The sequence below is a fragment of the Orycteropus afer genome, unplaced genomic scaffold (assembly GCF_000298275.1).
Source record: "Orycteropus afer afer isolate SDZICR_OR568_19922 unplaced genomic scaffold, OryAfe1.0 scaffold00058, whole genome shotgun sequence".
NCBI classification, from domain to species: domain Eukaryota; kingdom Metazoa; phylum Chordata; class Mammalia; order Tubulidentata; family Orycteropodidae; genus Orycteropus; species Orycteropus afer.
In genome coordinates, this window is record NW_006921645.1 from 4,230,912 (window position 1) to 4,251,466 (window position 20,555).

The following is a 20,555-nucleotide window of genomic DNA, read 5'->3' on the forward strand; positions in this document are numbered from 1 at the left end:
CCCCCCCCATCCCCTGTGAGTGCATAGAGGTGAAGAATACAATGACTGCCTACACACTTTGGTACCCATGCCTGCATTCATGCTATGGTGCTAGCAGTTTTACACACTGTTGGTTTTGTATCCTCAGTGCAAATGTAATATAGAAAAAGTCTAATACTTTCCTGATATTATAATGAAAATAGACTTGACCTCCTGGACCTCCTGAAAGGATCTTGGGAGCCCAAGGATCCATGGGCCACGCTTTGGGAACCGTTGGGCTAGAATGAAGGAGGATTGAACTCTGGTATTGGTATTTCAGTCTTGGTATTTTGCCTCCTATGTGGAGAAACACAACCTGGGACTGCATATTTCAAATATGATGTACACATCATTTCATTTTGGACACATCTAAGTCTGAGTTATGTCCATAAACCTGTAGGAGTTAAAAAAAAAAAAAAAGTTAACTGGGGCTCTTCCAGTGTGTAGCCCCTCTGAGTGTTGATTTTAAAGCCAGTTTTGCTTTATGGAATATGTGCACATCCTGCTGAAGGGAAGCACCACAGAGTTGGTCGGATGGCTCAGGAAACAATTAGGAACATTGCTGTGGCTTCCACATCAAAGCAGAGAGTAGGACAAATGTTTGTCAGCACCATTGCTAATGAGATTAATCAATAGTTCATGGGTCAGTGGAAGGTGTTGTCTGAGTGAAATGTGGGACATGTGGATCAGGGGTGCAGTGGCACCTGTCTGCTATGAGCTGCATGAGAAACTGCTTGCTGTCTGAATCACCAGCAGAGTTACATTCTTTTTCCTGCAACCAGTCGAATGAACTCTTGCCTCAATTTCCATCAGAATCTAACAATTGGATGGTCTTTGTTGCCTGTACTGCTTCATATTGCCCCAAGCTCTTCCTCATCTGTTATCTTCTTTGATTTTTCACTCAATTCTGAGAGATAAGCAGGCCAACATTTATTCTCTTTTGTCAGAAAATAGAGGCTCAGAAGACATGTGCCTTGCCCAAGACCTTATAGAAGTGGATGTGGGACTGAAATTTAGATCTCTTCTAGATCTCAGTTTTCAGAAGAGGCTGTCTCTACTATACCCATTGTGTTGTAGTGGATGTTCTGAGGGTCCCTTAGGCCACTGTGTGTGTGTGTGTGTGTGTATGTGTATGTGCATGCACAGAGAGAGAGAGAGAGAGGATAAGACAGATAGAGGGAGAGAGGAGAGTTGGAAAGTGGGAAGAGTGCTACCTTTTCAGGTAGACACAGAGACTTCCCCTAAAGCCTTGGAAGATTCACTAGCCCAGGCGACTCCTCTGCATGTCTGGGACAGGAGGGTGGAGACAGGGAGCTACTTGTCCCTGACAAATGATTTCCTTTGATTAAAAAAAAAAAAAAAAGAGTAAGCCTAGATTTGGGACCACTAGCTATGTAGGTGCAGCAGGCTGAATTTGGTTTCCTGCTGGAATTCAGAAGGGTGACATGGCAGCTCAGAGGACTATCTGGGTGGGGTCCACTCTCTTTCCACTACTCTCCCCCTTCTTCTTCTCCTCCCATGCAGTGATATAGGCCAGGTTGTAATATTTGCAGTTGTTGATCTCAGCCTTATCCCTGTTGAAGTTTCTGAAAAGTTTTGACACCTAGAGGCTTCCTAATTATAACCTGCCTCATTATCTTTTATTAGGTGTCTTGGTTTTCAAATTATTCTTTGTGGATTCAGGAAGATAACCCTCACATTTCTGTCTGAGTGACAGAGAAAATCAGCTCTTATTCATATTGTATCTTCCGCTGACTCTGCTTTCCAGCCCAGTTATCTCTCTGCAATGCTCATACACAGAACAGCCTGCCTTACCACCCAGTGAGCTCAGCTCCACTGTTAAACTCTGTTTGAAGTTTTATTTCCCTCTATTCTGGCTATCTCAATAGACAATCACTCCTAGGACATTTTGTAACAAATAGCATTTTCTGTTCTGTAGAGAACACAGGCCCTGGCTTGCAGCCTGGTTATGCTTGAGAGTCCATCCCTTCCTCCAGCTTTACCTTCATTCTTTCTCTCTCCATTAAAACATGCTATTATTTATTTCTGAGGGCCTCAAGTGTACAGAACTGAGGAACACATATGCCCTGGTTCATGTCATATTTACATCAAGAGCCTTCTTTTGTTTTATTTTACGTTTTCCCCCATCTCTATCCTCATTCTTTCCCTCCAATCTAGTGTACTTGATGAATGTACTTTTTTTTTTTTCTTCTTCTTTTCTTTTTTTTCTTAATTGTGATTTGGGTGAAAATTTACAGAGCAAATTCACGTTCCATATAGCAGTTCACATACACTTTGTCTCATGACATTGACCACAATTCACCACAACGATGCATGCACTTTTAGATTGTTTTCCATTCTTTTATTTAGATGTGTGTAGCCATGAAAGGAGGAAGTAATGGTTGAGAGGTAAAATTCTTGCCTTTCATGCAGGAGACCCAAGTTTGATTCCTGGCCATTGCACCTCATAAACAGTCACCACTAATCTACTGTGGAGGCTTGCCTGTTGTTATGATGCTGATCAGATTTCAGTGGAGCTTCCAGACTAAGGTAGACCAGGAAGAAAGGCCTGACAATCTAGTTTCACAAATCAGCCAATGAAAATGCTATGGATCACAATAGTCCAATTTACAACCTATCATGGGGATGGACTTGGCAGTGTTTTGATGACAACAAACAACAATATAACCATGAAAAATGCATAGTATGTATTTTCATGTTGCATACAGAATTGTGCTATGTAGAACACGCTGTTTCTTTCTATAGGCCTTGCTGTCAGTGCCCTGCTCAGATACCTTTGCTACTCACAGTTCCTGTGTGTGCTGATGATTTTTTACTGTATGTTTTGATGCTTTTTGAAGGTGTTCTCTGGTTGTAAGAGAAGAGTGGGCTGGAAGTGCAGGGGAATTAATACCCCTGGGAGCAGTCAATCAATGATGGACAGGAGTTGGTGATAACACCCAGGTTTCTTACAACTCCCAGGCATTTCGGCAGTTCCCCAGAGGTTCCCTGCTGGATTGAGATCCAGTTGCTCCAGCAGTACCCTGCTTACTAATGAACTCTTCCTTTCTGTTCCCTGCATCACTTCTTACTACCCTGCCAATATTTTCTGGGAAAATCACCCAAACAAATTAGCTGCACTTAAATTCTCTCAATTTGGCTTCTGTTTTTCACTCAAAGTTATGTTTGAGAACTCCATATGTTGTAATATGTAAATAATGCACTTCAGTCTGTCTGACCACTACAGGAGATATCAGCATGTGCACACATACTACATGTGTTTCGTGTCGATGTCCCTGGTGATGGACAGCTAGCTTGCCTGTGCCTGTCTGCTACCAGAAACAACACTGGGTTGGCCATCTTTGCTTGACTCTCCATCTGGATGGTGAGTTAGGCTGTACCCTCTTGTACCCAGGAGTTAGATTGCTGAGTTAAGGAGTGTGTCTACTTAATTTTACTAAATATTGTCAGATGCCTCTCTGAGGTGGCTGCATCTGTTTACTCTTCCACCAGCAATGCACAAGAGTTGACTTTCCCCAGTTCAAGGGCAGTGATTTTTTTTTTTTTTTTTTTGAGATGTTACAAGTTGGATTCTCTAGAATTAGACACTGAGATGGAGTTTGTTGACCAAAGAGATGTGGATTAGGAACTCATACCTATGAAGGGAAGAAAGGGGGTTTGGGTAGAGGAAGAAGTGAACTGTAATGCAGGCCTGACAAAACTTTGACCAACCCTGCGAGGACTCTGGAGGTAGTCTTGCCTTCCAGAATGCCCCACATTGGACTGAAATGGCCAGATCCTTATCCTCCACTTTGCATAATGCAATGAGGCAAACTCTGAGCAAGACTTTCTGCTGACCAAACTCCTTGCTGTTGAGCAGCAAGTTCTTCCTGGAACAGGAATCTGTATTTATAGGTTTATTGATCCCTACTAATCTGATATGTGGATTTGGTATGGTATTATTATTTTGATTTGCCTTTCCTTGATTATTGGTGAATCTGAGCATCTCTTATTATTTATTTAACTTTTTATTGTGATTGAGTGCAATTTTACAAATCAGATTTATTTTATACTCAATTATTCATATACATTTTGTTTGGTGACACTGATTACAATTCCACAAGGTAACAGCTCCCCTCCTCCCTCCTCCTTGTGATTACTCTTTCCCTGTATCCTTCTTACCTATGCATAGATTTCTCTTGTGCAAATGCTGCCCTTCTGATCTCCCCAGATGATAACCACTAACAAACTTTGGCCTCTATACATTTATCCCTTCTAGACATTTCATGTATTGGTATCATATACAATATTTGTCCTTTTGTGACAGATATATTTCACTCAGCCTAATGTTTTCAAGGTTCATCCTGTCATAGCATGCATTAAAACTTCATTTTTCTTTATGGCTGAGTAATATTACATTGTATGCATGTAACAGATTTTGTTTATCCATCTGTTCATGGTCATTTAGGTTGTTTGCACCTTTTGGCTACTCTGAATATCGTGGCAATGAACATTGATGTGCATGTATCTGTTTGCATACTGGCTTCCAAACACCTACTCTTTCTTTACATTGTGTCCTGAGTAGCCTTTACTTCTAAAATGCAAGTCTGACTACATCTATTGAATTCTTAAAACCTTCAAACCTCCTTGTTTCCTGTAAGATAAAATTACTTAGTCCAACATACAAGATGCTACCTAATCTCTCCCGAATTCTTACTCCTGTCTTATCTCCCACAATCACTTTCCTTGCCATACTCCATGTACCTTTTGCCCCTCCACTGTCCCCCCAAAGGAGCTCTGGTGGTAAAATGGTTCAAACATTAGGCTGCTAAACAAAGAGGTTGGTGGTTCAAACTCAGTGGCCACTCTGTGGGAGAAAGATGAGGCAATCTGCTTCTGTAAAGATTAACAGCCTTCACTTCTATGCTTCTATGCCTTTCCTCATGGGTTCTGTTTGCCTCAAATGCCTTCCCATCCTTCCCTGCCTGGGCAATTCTGGTTCATCAGTCAGTGTCACCACTCATTTCTCCAATTCCTCACTAGTGGCTCTCTCCACTGGGTTTTTCCAACCATTGAGACCTAAGATGAACATTCAGTAGAAAGCAACCAAGTGAAGAAAAAGGAGAACAGAGAAGGGTATGTCAGACAGAGGGAGTCACATGGCCAAAAACCTGGGGATGGGAGAGAGTATGGAGGATTTGTGTACCAGCAAGGGGTAGTTCAGGAGGGTTGAAAATAGTGTGTATGTGTTGGGATACCAGGGTGGGGTGGCCAGAAATGAAATCAAAGAGATAGGCAGAAATGTTGATGTCAAGTGAATTAAGTAGTTAGAATCCTGGTTAAGCAGCTCATAGTTTGGTTTCATTAGCCTCACTGATCCTCTATGACTGGAGCTTCTCTCCAGACTCCTGTGGCACAGTTAGTTCCCACTGACCACTGGGTGGAAGAACTAACCTTCCTCAGCTTTTGGAAACTGGTTGTTTTGCTAATCATGTTACCCCAAGGGTCCCAGGAAATCTGATTCTAGGGATAATTGGACAAAGGTGAATGTTGAGGCTTTTGAGGCTTTAGTCCATATAAGTGTGCCACTTGTCCGATCATGGAATGATCTCTCCGGGTTGAGGGTTAGGAGTGAACATGGAAAGCCTACAGCAGGAATGAAACCAAAAGTGAAGCTGAGGCTCAATTTCCTTTTGTGTCTTTACCATATTTGGCTCCACTTACTTTCCAAATTTAAGTCCTAACTACGAGGATGTAGGTACCATCAGGGTGGAAGAAAAGCAGTCAGTGTCCCAGCCTGAGCCAAAAGAATTGAATAGAGAAAGACTTTGTGCTGAAGGGGCCCCACAGAAGTCTGTGTTTTCATTACTAAGCAACTTTAGGAGGAGTGTGTTTGGAGAAGAGAAGACGGTGGGGTAATAAGTCTGTAATAATGGGTGCCATGTGGAGGGAAGGCAATGTTACCCAGCTAAGAAATAGAAAACATGGTTTGTATTTTCAACAGTTGAAGAAAGAAATGAAAACTGAATATTTGCTGCACCTGTGAAAACATATTTGATCATGATGGCGAGTCCAGCATTCTTAGTGCAGGATTCATATTTCATAACTTGTGTTCAAACAAGAAAAATGATTATAATGTTAAGTATTTCCTGAGTTTATTTTGATGGATGACAGAATAAGTACTGTATCTTTCACTCATTAAAATACAGATTGGTGTAATTTAATAAATGAACTTAATACACAGATGTTCCAGGCTGTTTTAGCAGGGTGTATATTAATCAACTTCTTTATATATGATCCTCTTTTATATTTTTTAAAGAAACTTGCAGGAGCCAAGAATTTATTAGATTTGCATGCTCTAGGATGAGGATCAGATGTCAGGTATATGCAGGAGTGTATTAAGATGAAATGAAGCCAGAGCCTATGGAGTGTCCAGGCCCCCACAAGGGCGGTCCTCCTGGTTACCCGGTGGGGGCTCTCTGGATTGCCTTGGAGCCCCAGACCTGCAGCAGGTCTCAGGTTCCTGCTAATCTTGCATGTTGCCATTGCCTCGAGGCCAGTGAGAGGTGCCTCTGGACACTTTGCTTATAGATGGTAGCCTTAGGCAATTGTGGTGGCCCAGACAGGACAGTGTTCAGCCCTGGGAAGAGGCCTACAGCCCAGTCAGGGGCCTTTCTCAGATTCCCCAGCCTCCTCAACAACCAATCAGCCCAATGCTACTTTTCCTTCTCTGGCTCCCTTTCTGCAGCATGGTGGGGGCTGTTGCTTTGTTCTGTCTCTGTTTGCTTCCCATGTTGGAAACTTGTCTTGCTAACATGAGCTGTGTCTTCTTCATGTTGCCCCACAACCAGCTCTCAATGGATGCATGGATGCAGGCTGATTTGTACCAAATCCAGGAGTCAGAGAGTTAAAACTTGTCCTCTGAGGGATGCAGTTTTGGAAGAGGAAATGAGACCCCATTTCAACCATTGTGGATGGTGCAAGCTGGTAAGGGTGGCAGCACAAGGCCTAATTTACCTCTGGGCTGAGGACTGCTCTTGGAAAGGGAAGAGAAAGCATGAGAGTGAGGAGTTACCCTCTGCCACCCTCTTCTCAGCTTTGCAAATCCTGAAGAAAAGTGATGTGTGGTCTGGAAAAGTTGATTCTGGCAGTGGTGGTAAGGAGGACTGAGGGAGGTATCTTAGGCCAGGTAGTGCATTTCTGTAGCCTATTTCAGCCACACAGATCTTAATTGCCTCAGAGCACCTGGCATACTCCCTGTAGTTCTGGAACTATAATTATACTAAGTGATGTACCCCACTGCATAGGGGCCCCTGCAGGCAAATGATTCCATCTCATCCATTTATTTTCATGCCTTTCTTCTCAGTAGTGCTTAGCTGAGGCCCCCTGCCCCTCCTCCGATAACCCAGGTAGATAAGTCAGTGCAGATGGGCTTGTATAACTGCGTGAGACAAGCCTACAGTCCAAGATGCAGGCCCAGGAGTCCCTTCTGCTCCTTCTAAGGATGGGTTCTCACTGGTGGGTGCACCCTGAGCAGGCCCATTCCCTCTGCAGTCCCTCACCACCTCTCAGTGCCTCATCAATCACACGGGCAGGTCCTGCGGGTGGGTAGCAGCTCTGCTGTCACATGCCTGTTTGCAATAAGCTCTGGCCATAATCATTAATTATTCATTGAGACTGTGGTTAGCGGCCCTCAGTCAAGTGGATGGTTTCAGGTTTTCCAGGCTAAGTGCCTCTCCAGCAAGCATCCTCCTTAGCCCTTTCATGTCTAGCCATTTGATGTTCTGTGCATGCCGAGCTGGCCATTAGGGCCAGGCTTTGTTCTGGAGGGTTATTCTGAACACTTCCCTGAGGGCCAGTCAACAAGAGTTCTGGGCCTCAGCTTCATGTCAGTACAGGAAATAGAGAAAGCTTAGGGGATGAACAGGAGCATGTCCTGAATGCCCAGTTCTCTGCAAGGCCCTGCAGAGGTGAGAGAAGGAAAAGGTACTCTCTGAGTTCAGTCTTACATTAAGGACAGAGCTCATGAAAGAGAGCTGGCGAGCAAGACTATATGTATTTGGGTCACAAAGATGGAAACAGTCTGTGGGTTTCTCAGAAGGGTAGATGTCTATAGGCTGGAGTGATAGTGGAGAGAACTGGGGGTCTAACAGGAGCAGAGGCCATACATGAGGATAGCCATGTGTGCAGGGCTCTGAATACCACCCAGCAGTGGGTGCACAGTGTGTGTATAAGGGACCAGTAGAAGAGAAGTTGAGGTCTAAACTGAGCTTGATTGCCAGGGCATTGGGTAATGGCCTAAAAAGAGTGGCAACAATCAAAATTGTGTGTGTATGTGTGTGTGTGTGTGCTGAGAGGAAAGTGAGAAAAACTAATTTTACATATCAAGATAACAGATTTTCTGCAAGTTAAAAATAATAGTTATAGTCAGAGGTACATGAATTATTTGAAGGGTGAATAATACATACAAGTGGGATGAGACTTAGAAAAGCAGAGACAAGAGTTCAGTTCCACCACCTATCTATCTGTCAGTTTGTTGGACTATGGTGGTTTATATGTTGCTATGATGGTGGAAGCTATGTCACTGGTATTTCAAATACCAGCAGGATCACTCATGGTGGACAGATTTGAGCAGAGCTTACAGATTAAGATATTTTAGGAAAAAAGACCTGATGATCTACTTCCAAAAATTAGTCAACTTAAACTTCATGGATTACAGAATATTGTCTGATACAGGGCTGGAGCACTGGTGGCATAGAACATAAGGCATTTGACTGCTAACCAGAAGGCTGGTGGTTCAATCCACCAGCCACTCCTCAGGAAGAAGACTGGGCAATCTACTTCCATAGAGATACCACCTTGGAAACCCAATGAGGGGTCGCTATGAATTGAATCGACTGGACGGCAGTGAGTTTGGCCTTGGATAATGCTGGAAATGAGACCCTTATGCTGGAAGGCACCACATAATAGCTGCAACAAGGACTCAAATATACAAACAATAATGAAGATGGCTCAGTACCAAGCAGTGTTTCCTTCTGTTATACATAAGGTGGCTATATAGGAGCTGACTCAATGGCAGCTAAAAATAACAATAATTGTTTGGTTGAAGAAATTTTTCCATAGCACCTCTTATGTGTGAGGGCATTTGCCAAAGGGAAAAGAAACATTCTGAACATGCAGAGAGAGGAGGGTCAGATAGTGCTCTGCACAAGGCCATACCCAGCTCCATGAGGGGAGGGAACTGGGTGGCTCCAAAGGAAGGGATTCCAGTATCTGGGGATACAAATCTAGATTTTGTGCTTCCAAGGACAGGGTAGGGGCTGGGGAAGAGGTGTTGGCCTTGCTGAAATGTTGACTAGGTTGTGAAGTCAACATAGAGATGTTACCAGTGTGGTGTCCTGCTTCCATTTCAGTATCTTTCTCTAAGAATGTTTCTTGCCAAGAAAACTTGTTCACTGTATAATCATCCATTGAGGCCTTGCTTTGAGCAAAGAAAAGAACTCTGAATATTCAGAAGCAAGGGAAATCACAATTGCTGTATGCAGGAGATGGGATTCGGCTGGATCTTGAAGGATAGGAAAGACATCCCCAGGCAGAAGAGAGCCAGGGAGAGCTTTCCAGGTGGACAGAGCAGTGGGCACAAAGGCACAGAAGACAGTATGAAGCAGCTGGAGGCCAGAGTCCTTGTGCCAGTGCAGGGTGGTGTTGAGGCCTAGAATACTGGTCTGAGTCTCTAGCACTGGGGCTCTGAGCTCCCATCCTAGATCACCACCTTGCTTGGTTTATCCCAGGGTTCTCATTCACACCTCTCATTCCTGCCACATAAGATGTTTCTTTGGAGAACAGCCATTTCCCTCAAATTTTCTCTCTGTGTTTTCCTTACACTGCTTTTTGCACCTGGAATTTTTTTTTCCCCCATTGACCACCTGGAGAATTTCTACTTGTCCTTTAATACCCAGCACAAAGGCCAGCTCCTCCTTACAGTCTTCCTTGACTGCCATGGCAGCAGGACTTGTTTTTCCCTCTGGGACCCCACACTGGCAGTGCTCTTCACCTCTCACTGGGAGTAGGCTCCAGGTGGGGAAGACCTGAGACCACTTCTGCCACTCGCTGGTGATGTAACCACCCAGAGCTTTCATTTCCTCAGCTGTAAGAGAGCCAAAATATCTCATAGAGTTTTGAGTGGGAATAAATAGAATAAATGAAATGATGTGTATATCGTGCCTGCTACAGAGCCTGGCACAGAATAGATGCTCGGACAAGTCTAAACGCTGTCCCTCTCCTAGATCTCATTCTACCTATCCCATTATGATTCATTTTCAGATAAATCTCTGTAACTAGTCTATGAGATTCTGGGTAAGATCTATGTGTCCAGGTAGCCTCTGTGCCTTGCAAAATAACTGGCATGAAACTTGGGATCACACACTAGGAATCCTTGAAAGCTGCTAAGGGCAATTTGAAGATGAGGGAATACAGGTTTTATTTTTTCTTATGAATGTTCTGACTAAGCCAAGAACATCCTGAAATCATATAATTCTTCTATCCCCAGAGAAGGATTTGAATAAAGTATCTTCTTGCTGGAAAGAAAATTAGAGATAATTAGTCCAATGGTTTTCAAACTTTTTAAAGGACTGGAACTCTGTTTTTCAAGTGAAATTTTATATGGAATCTTAAGCTACAAAGCAGATAAAACATTATCTTATTAATATATGATATTTATTATTGATTAATGATAAATTAATCACTGTAATTAATGACAAATGTGTTTTATAATTTCAAGTTTATAGCAAATAAAAAAGCACAATGAGGCTGTTCTGATCAGCAAAAAATATAGGAAACTAGGTATTATGGTGAAACTTATTTCAGACTTAGTATCCAACTCACTTCTGTATTTTATTTTGTTTTCACAGTCTGCAGAAAATTTCAATTTACAGTAAGGAGTTATTCAGATGATTACTGTTTCATTACATCTGGTCATCTTGCAATCTCAAAATACTCTTCAATTAATCACAAATGACAGGGGAAGCTCTGTTGTGAGATTTGTAAACCTGGGCAGGTAAACTGTTGTCAGTCTGCACAGTGTGGAAATTTGCTACACTATTTACTATTCTTTTAAACTACTGTTTCAGCAATGACTAAAAAGAGCTTTTGAATATAAAATTTCAAAATAAAATATTTCTGAAACTTGCAAAGTAACCTCTTAGGTCTCTCGGATCCTGAGTGCTTGATATGAAAATGCTGATTAATTTCACCATTTTATAATCACAGAAAGGTAAACTGAGGCCTAGAATGTGACAAGGACATATCAAGGCCACACAGAGAGGCAGTTGGGGCCTGAAGTGAGAACTTTGAAAAACCCCAACCAGTTGCTACTGAGTCACTTGTGACTCATGGCGACCCACATGTGTCAGAGTAGAACTGTGCTCCATTGGGTTTTCAGTGGTTGAATTTTTTGGAAGTCCATGACCAGGTCTTTCTTTGGAGGTGCCTCTGCATTAACAGCCAAACTTGTTAATGATCTGTGCCTCCCAGGGACTCAAGATGAGAACTTATGCTTCTTGTGTCCCACTACAGAACTCTTTCAACAATATTTTCTATCACTTTTTTTCCCCCAAATTTGTGCTAATAAAAAATGTGTTTATTGCTTTTTTTTTTTAATAAGTTAGACACTCCAACTCTATGCTTGGGTTTATATCTGAATCTTTCTTATAATCCAGTGATGATCATGACCTGGGCTGCTTATGGAATTAATGTTATAACCGGAAATCTCCATTAGAGTCTTTCCATCTCGCCAGGAGAATTCTGCCCTGGTGATAGATAATTGAAATGGATTTGGCCAGCAGGGTCTATATTATAATGATGATTTTATGTGTGTTCGTCTGTCAGAAAAGTCAAAAGCAAAGCTGGTAATTTGTGTTAACTAAACACCTTCATTACCAGAACTCAAGGGAAAGGGTGGGGAACAAAACAGTTTTTCTTACAGCTGTCCTGGATTCTGAAGATGATTTGTGTAGTTAAGGAGAAATTCTAATAATGTGGAGCGTATGGAAAAGTTTAAGGCAGAGATGATGGGTTGTTTTCCAAGTGTTTGGGTAGAGTATCAAGAGCTGTGCAGTTTCCTTTTTCAATGCCTGCTTTCCCCACCTGGGCCCAACTCAGATTTTGCCCTCTCACTGCAGTAGTGACCTCTGTGAAATCCCAGATGGGACCTCTCTGAGTTATGTCTAGGGAACAAGTGTCAGAGTTGTCGCTGGGTGCCATTGAGTCTATTTCTGACACATAATGACCCTACATAACAGAATAGAAATTCCCCACAGGGTTTTCTTGGCTGTAATCTTTATAGAAGCAAATTGTCAGAACTTTCGCCCACACAACTGCTGGGAGAGTTTGAACTGCTAACTTTTTGATTAGCAGTTTAACTATTGCTCTACCAAGGCTCCTAGAGTATCAGAGAGGGGATCCAAATTTCCCACTCTTCACCAAAGAAGGCAAGAGAAACCTCACTCTTGAGTGTGTTGGGCACTCATTCAATGCTGCTGCTTTCTGCCCTCATCCTTTCACTTCTGACCACAGATCTTGTCTGGCAGGTGCTCAGCATTCAAATCCAGGCAGTGCATTAGAGTGGAGCCCTCTTTTCCGAAGGCAGCCCTCTCTGGTATGGTTCTTACCTGTGGGGAAGATACACGAGCAAAGTCCCCAAAGACTCCTCCATACCAGATGTTCTTCCTCCACCTGCTCATTCACCCAAGAAGGCTTGAAATCCTTCTCAGTGGGCCAAGCTGTTCCTGCCCTAGCTGAAATTCAGGTCAGGGATTCCAATACCCCAGAAGAGGGAGCAATGTGATCATCTCCTTGGGGTAAGTGCTGGCATCGCGTCTTTCTTGAAAGCAGATTTTCTTACATGGTGAGAAAGCCTGAAGGCCTTTGAGGGGTTAGAATAATAAGACAAGATCACAGAGAAGCGAGGACAGGAAATAACAAAGGGAAGATTGAGGATGCCAGATAGACTGGGCCATCTGAGCGATTTTACCTTTGGAAGAAGAAGGTGAAGAAAGAGTCCAATCTCTTTCAAAGTGTGGTATTTTGAAGAGATGCTGCTTTCTGCCCCTCAGGACAATGACAACTTTGGGTTGATCTTTAACTAAGGGTAATGGGTGATTCTCCAACATAAAACAGAGCTGAGTTTTCTTAAGAAGTAAATTTCAGATAGTATTTAATTCACATACACAGAAGGTGATTTGTCCTCACATCTCCAAGAACACGTCTATTATGCAAGGTAAAAATTACGTAAGGTCTCAGAAGTAATCAACAAAAACAAAGACAGTTTTTGTTTTTTTTTTCCCCCTGTGAGAGAATAAACTGTTCTTGCCACAGAAATAATCTTTGCTAATTCTGAATGATTTTGCATTTGTCTCACAGACACAGGGGGGAAGTGTAGGGAAAGAGGGACAGAGGAACTTGAGGAACTTCAACATGAGGTACTCCATGAGGTCTTAAGCTTCAGCTGATCTAGTAAGGTGGCTAACACAATGTGGAGTGACATACTGTAACCAAACTTAGAGGAAAATGTTAGCCTTTGAGCCCAGGTTGTACATCCTCACACCTGCTCCTGACCACAGCTATAGAGGTGAGTTTCACTCCCACATGCCACACGCAATTTCCTTGACTAATTATGAACATCTTCCCTGTGTGGCCATACCTCTCAAGCATTTTGTCTCTTAGGCATTTGGAGACAAGGCCATAGGTGAATGTCTCTCCCTTTATTGGGTTTAGAATATTCTTTCTGGCAAGGTTGTATATGAGAAATTAAAGACAAACTTGACAAAGTAAACAGAGCTCAAAATATTTGCTAATGAGCTTTAAAAAAAAATCCCTCTTCCTCTTGGAGCCTTGGTTGACCTTTATATGTGAGGGGGCGGAAATGTCCCCAGGAAATCCCAAAAACCTCAGAAGAAGCTGTTGACAAGCTTCTAGTGAACTGGGCTTGTGTTTGTTTTCTGCAGGCAGAGAATAACTGATGAACTTTTACATACCTCAGACAGATGAATATTATCTTCAAAAGATAAGATTCTTACTTTTGAGTAACTTTTTTTCACAGGCTGCATTACAAACCCAGATTGTGGCTTTTCTAGGACCAAAGTGAGAGAGGAGCCCTGGTAGCACAAATGGTGAAATGCTTAATTAGACCCTCAATTGCTAACTGAAGGGTTGGCGGTTCAAACCCACCCAGTGGCTCTTCAGAAGAAATACCTGACAATCTACTTGCATAAAATTATAGCCAAGAAAACCTATGAAGCAGTTCTGATCGTCACATGGGGTTTCTATAAGTTGAAAGCAGTTCAATGGTATCTAATAGCAACATGTTAAGAGTGGCATGGCACTGTCCTGGTTTGGTGAGAGCCTGTGGGAAATTATAGAGGTCAGTGTACTGGACTCAGGAGACCTGTATAGTCTAGACAAGTCACCTAGCTTGCCATCATGGTTTTCTCATTTGTAAAGTAGGGATAACACAAAAGCCTTATCTATATCCATGAGCAACAGTGAAAACTGGAAGAAACACTGGAGAATGTGAAGTACTTTGTTAGTGACCAAAGGACTGGGATTACTCAGAAGCAGGCACAGAAGAGTGCTATAACACAAAGAAAACAGGTTGGGGAGGGGGTACATCAGGCCAAGGCTATGTGGTGAAACTGTATCTGAGGTAGCAAAGGAGGGGAGTGGAGAAGCAATCGACTTAACTCTAAAGAGAAAAGACATTTTCTTTCATTCACAGACATATGCTATCTTCATTTGGTAGGTCCACTCCTCTTATGTCCTCCAGCTGTGGAAACTTCAGGTTCAGTATGGATGAAGAGCAGCTGCTAGAGACTAACTCTCTGAATCAATTTCCTTAGGGTTCCCTGAGTGTGCAAGCAGAAACAATACCATCTCTGGAAAATGGTTAAAGCCCTACCACCTTGAGCCAGATGTCAGCTGAAGCCTCCATATTCCTGAAGTCATTGCTGCCCAGTTGATTCCATGGTGCTGGGCAGAGGATGTTGAAACAACCACAGTGAAAACAACAGAAGTGTGGCACTACCAAATGAAGCAGAAAATGGCAATAGCTCAGAGAGATAGAGGGAATTTGAAGGTGGCATGTATTTTCATTGGCAATTACCCTGAAATTAAATAGTAAAGCTATTTAATTCTGTGCAGTTTGGGCATAGAATCCTGGAGAGCACAAGTCATCAATGTTAAGTCTGGATTGGCCATGACTCAGAATCATAACCACTAACCTCTAGTGAACCACCAAAGGCTGTGGAGCTCCTGGAATACAAGCCTGGGTTGACTTCAGCAATGTTAGTATTTTTGAAATCCTTGAAATTGCTAGGCTGAGTAACTGGTTAATGGAAGTGCACAATATCAACCTTTCATTTCCTCCCAGGAGAAGAATCCTGGACTCTGGTCCAGTTAGCTCCCCAATAGAGGGCAAAGCTGGAGCTCTCCAAGGTTCTGACCACCCAGGCCAATTCCCCAGAGGGTACATTATATTACAAATGTGCCTTGAAGTGCACTCAGGTCACCTGGGGTAACTTTCTTTACCTCTCTTCTTGTGAATAGGAAGAATTTCTGATCAGCTTGAGTAAAGGAAGACAGTTCTGGCTCTTGAGATTGAAGTGGGAAGATTGACCAAAGGCTCTGGTCAGACCTAAGTATATAAGAAAGAATGGTTCTTGAAGATATCTGGAGGAGCCTGGCTTGGAAGTAGTCAATCTAGAATTTGATATGTGCATACCAGTACATTTCATCACCTCTGAGAAATATGAAAATTCTACTTTTAGCAAGAATCTGAACATGAGTGATGAGGGTACAACTAACAGCATTGTGCTGATAGACTGATTGCAACCAGTGAAAGCAATTGGAGCCTGCTTGAGTAATTTAGACCAGAGATGAATCCTGAATTAGGGCAGTGACATTATCACTTGGAGAATCCAAGGAAGTAACACCATCAGGACTAAATGATTATTGGATGTGGAGGTAAGAGGGGTAGAGAAGAATTATCCTTGACTCTTAAGTTAATGGCTTTGAAAACTGGGTAAATGGTAATGCCATTCTCTGATAGGGGGGACCAGGAGAGGTAGCAGGTATTAGGGAGAAATGGTGAGTTCTACTACCATATACCAAACATACTACCATCGTTCATGGTGAGTATAAAGTCCAGTAGGGCTTCCAGTGGGTTCTGGGTAGACAATTCTGGAGCTCAGCAGAGATGTCAGGGTTGAAAATAGAGAACTGAGAATCACTGGATAGAAAGACATGGTTTAAAATTTGAGGGAAGATGAGATCAACCTGGGAAAATGTATGGAGGGAGAGGAGAGGAGGGTAGAGAACAGAACCTTGGTGGAATATATACACTTTACTAGGGGTATTGAGTCAGGAGTGCCTTCCAAGTAGTCCTCATGATGTGGTCAATGACCCCTTCACTAAGATCAAATCAGTTCATTTACCTCTTTTTCATTTTCCCCTGGACATAAGTACCTCCTGGCCCAACACACCAACCTTGCTACCGCATCAAGATTTTGAATTTGTTATTTCTATATCAGGCAGTTCTTCCTACAACATCTCTCATAGTTAGCTCCTTCACATCATGTACTCATCAGCTCAAATGCAATCTCTTCAAGAAAGGTCTCCCTGACAAAATGATTACCTTTTTAAGTCCCTCTGTATCACAGTGTGATAGTTGGAGCTATGTGTCAACTTGGCTAGACCACAATTCTGTGTGGTTTAAGTAGTTGTGATGTGGGTTATTCCCATGATGGAATCAGATGTATATGTTTTGAGCAGCCAATCCATTGAAAGGGAGTTTCCCTGGGAGTGTGGCCTGCTTCCAATGTATTTATAGAAATCCTGGGAAAATGAGATACTCTTCTATGCATCAGGATCCTTTTGCCTACAACTGTCTATGAGTGAAAAATCCACTATTTGGCCTGGTGATCTTAGATTCATCATTTGTTGGAGCCAACAGCTGGTATACTGCCTTCCAACCTTGAGTTCATCAGCCCCTGCAACTGCGTGAGTCCAGAAAAGCCTCCAGCTTGACGTTTGATCCAAGAACTTGGGACTTGCCAGTTTCTATAAGTATGTGAGCCACTTTCCTAAGATAAATTTCTCTGCCTCCATTAGTAAAGAGGATCCTGCTAATCCGTGGCATGAGGTAACAACATTAATATGACTTTATAATTGTCCTTATTTAGAGATTATATATGGTTAAGTAGATGTGCACAAGTTGACAAAGGGTGGACTGTGAGAGTTGGAGTTGTGTGTCAATTTGGCTGGACCACAATTCTGTGTGGTTTAAGCAGTTGTGAAGTGGGTTATTCCCATGATGGGATCAGATGTATATGTTCTAAGCAGCCAATCCATTGGAAGGGAGCTTCTCAAGGGGTGTGACCAATATTTTTCCAATATTTTTATGAACATCCTGGGAAAACGAGACACTCTTCTGTGGATTGGGATCCTGTTGTGCTGCCTACAACTGTCCATGAGCGAACAATGCAGAATTCGGCCTGGAGATCTTGGATTTGTCATTTGTTGGAGTCAACAGCCAGTGTACTGCCTGCCAATCTTGAGTATGTCAGCCCCTGCAGCTGTGTGAGCCGGGAAAAGCCTCCAGCTTGATGTTTGATCCAAGAACGTGGGAGTTGCCAGCTTCTATAAGTGTGTGAGCCATTTTCCTAAGATAAATTTCTCTCTCTCTCTCTCTCTCTCTCTCTGTTGTTGTTGTTGTTATGTACCATCGAGTCGGATCCAACTCATGGAGACCCCTCCTTGGGTTTCCGAGGCAGTATCACTACGGAAGTAGATGCCCCATCTTCCTTCCGAGGAGTGGCTGGTGGGTTTGAATCACCAGCCTTCTGGTTAGCAGTCAAATGCCTTAGGCATTATGCTACCAGAGCTCCTTCACTCTCTCGCTATATATATCGGCTTTACTGGTTTTTCTTCTCTAGAGAATCCAGCCAAACACACAGCAACACTATTTTATTTCCTATACAATACCTACTACCTTCTAACATTATATTTCATAATTGTGTACTTTGACCATTAGTTTTCCCCAACCAACGTGTAATCTCCTTATAGAGAGGGACCTTTTTTCTCTTATTCACTGCTATCTCCTCACATCCTAGAATATTCCTGGTATACAATGGCTACTCAATAAATAGTTCCTGAATGAATGAAAGAATTATATTAGAGAGAATGAATAGCAGAAAAATGTGAGATTCCATTCAATATACATTTATCGAGAACCTGTAATATATCAGGAATTGAAGTATAAAACAGATGCACCAATAAATAAATATAATCTAGAAATATATAATGCAAAAGAGGGGATGGACAAATAAATCTATACTTTTTGTGAAAGACATTCTACTAGAGAAGTCAGCAACAGAGGCAATGGGAAAGCAGAGGAGAGACATTTATTAGAGAATGGATATCATGGAAGGCTTTCCCATAGGAGGCTGAATCTTGAAGGAAGAGTCAATTAGCCAGGTAGAAAGGTATGAATTCAAGATAGGGGCATTATAGGACAATCAAGAGAATGAAGTTCTGGAAGAGATGAGAAGAGATTGAATCAAGAGCAATTAATTATCTTTGAAAAGGAGGAGGGAAACAATTTCCTCTGAGATTAAAAGGAGGAAGATGAGGATTAGTGTAAATAGGGATACATTTGTAGGTATAAGTATAGATGTATGAGGCAACTGTGGATATTGCTCCACCCTAGTAGCCTGGAAAGGCACTCTGGTGGCACGGTGGTTAAAGGATTCAGATGCTAACAAAACCCACTATTCGGCTATTCAAACCCACTAGCTTCTCTGCTGAAGAAAGATGAGACAATGTGTTTCTATAAAGATTTACAGCCTTGGAAACTCTGTGGTGCAATTCTACTCTGTCCTAAAGAGCTGCCGTCAGTCAGAATCGACTCAATGGCCATGGGTTTGGTTTGTGGAATCCCCTCCTAGTCTCTTTAATAGCCCAGATAGCCCCTCCAGAGATGTACACTCAGAGCATGAAGGAGCATGGGTGTTGGTGCCCTCAGAATTTTTCCATATTCCTATCCAATCAGATTTGCTCATTTTAACATAAGATGGTCTTTCCATATTCTACAACTTCATTCTTACTTCATGTCCCTTTTTCTTTGACACCCCAGTTTGGATAGTTAATTTGGCTCCCTATCTGGGCATTCTCCCTCATATTTTATTCTGGTTTTTGATATATTGCACTTTATAGCCAGTATTGGTTGCTTCAATCTCTGCCTCACCCAGCCTCACAGGTATCAGAAAGTTATAAGACAAAAAAAAAAAAAAAAAACCCACCTCATTTCCTTGTCAGAGTTGGAAAATGTGAGATGGAGAGGTGTTAAATTACTTGTCTACAAAATCTTTAAGAGAAAGTCTAGTGCTGCCAGCAATGGGGCTTTCTCTGCATAGCCACACCATTCCCCATGTGTGTCTGAATCCTCAGTGAATTTTTCAAGCTTAGTGTCCAAGATATCTCCAGCCTAATAAGAAGAAGGTGCCCTGGGCTGGTTCCTAGCCAGGAAGGGAGAAAGCAGATACACATTCTTTTGAAGCCAGTTTCAGATTCTGGAATGCTTTCCTGGAAACCACACAATCTCAGAAGAGATTCCTCACCTTCTGATGCTGCCTTTGGCCTGGGTCAGAGCAGGGGCCCTGGACCCTGAATGAGATAGTGTCTGCCCTGATTAGCAGCTTCCTGTGCGGTGGCTGCAGGATTTATTCAGAGCCAGTCTGGGCAGGTCTGGTTGAAATTTAGAATGAACCCTCACTCCATCTCCTCTCTCCATATCTCTCCTCTCTCATCCCCATAAGAATTCCCAACATGAATGCAGCTGAGAGCTGCTCGAAACATGAGGACTAATTTAGTCCATAGATACCAGGGTAGAAGCCCCAGGGCCAAAGGCACAGCAGAGAAACTCTTTTCTAGGTTTTGACTTGGAGAGTTTTTCCTGTCCAGGAGCTGGGTTAGATTAGAGTTTGACTGCCCCTCTGCACATTGAGATGGAGATGTCCTCAAGGAAGACAGCTGTGAGGCAGTAGTATGAGCACTAGAAAAAGGAGTTTCTGCTGATTCTGCTGTTCCCTTCCTAGTGTCAGGCAAGTAACAGAGACTGAGATTGGTGATGTCAGATGTGTACTTGTGGATCATCTTTACATTTCTTTCATTTTAGAGATGACCAAAACCAAACACACTACCGTGGAGTCAGATCCGACTCATAGTGACCCCTCCTTGAGTTTCCGAGGGAGTATCACTACAGAACTAGATTGCCCAACCTTCCTTTCGAGGAGTGGCTGGTGAATTTGAACCTCTAGGCTTCTGGTTAGCAGTCAAATGCCTTAGGGCCTAAGCCACCAGAGCTCCAAAAAGTCATTGCACCAGTTTAAAGTCCCAGAGTAATGTGGCATCAGAATAAGAACTAGAAATAAGTTGTCCCAACCAACGTATTTCCCATTATTGCCTACAATTAAAAAAAAAAAAAA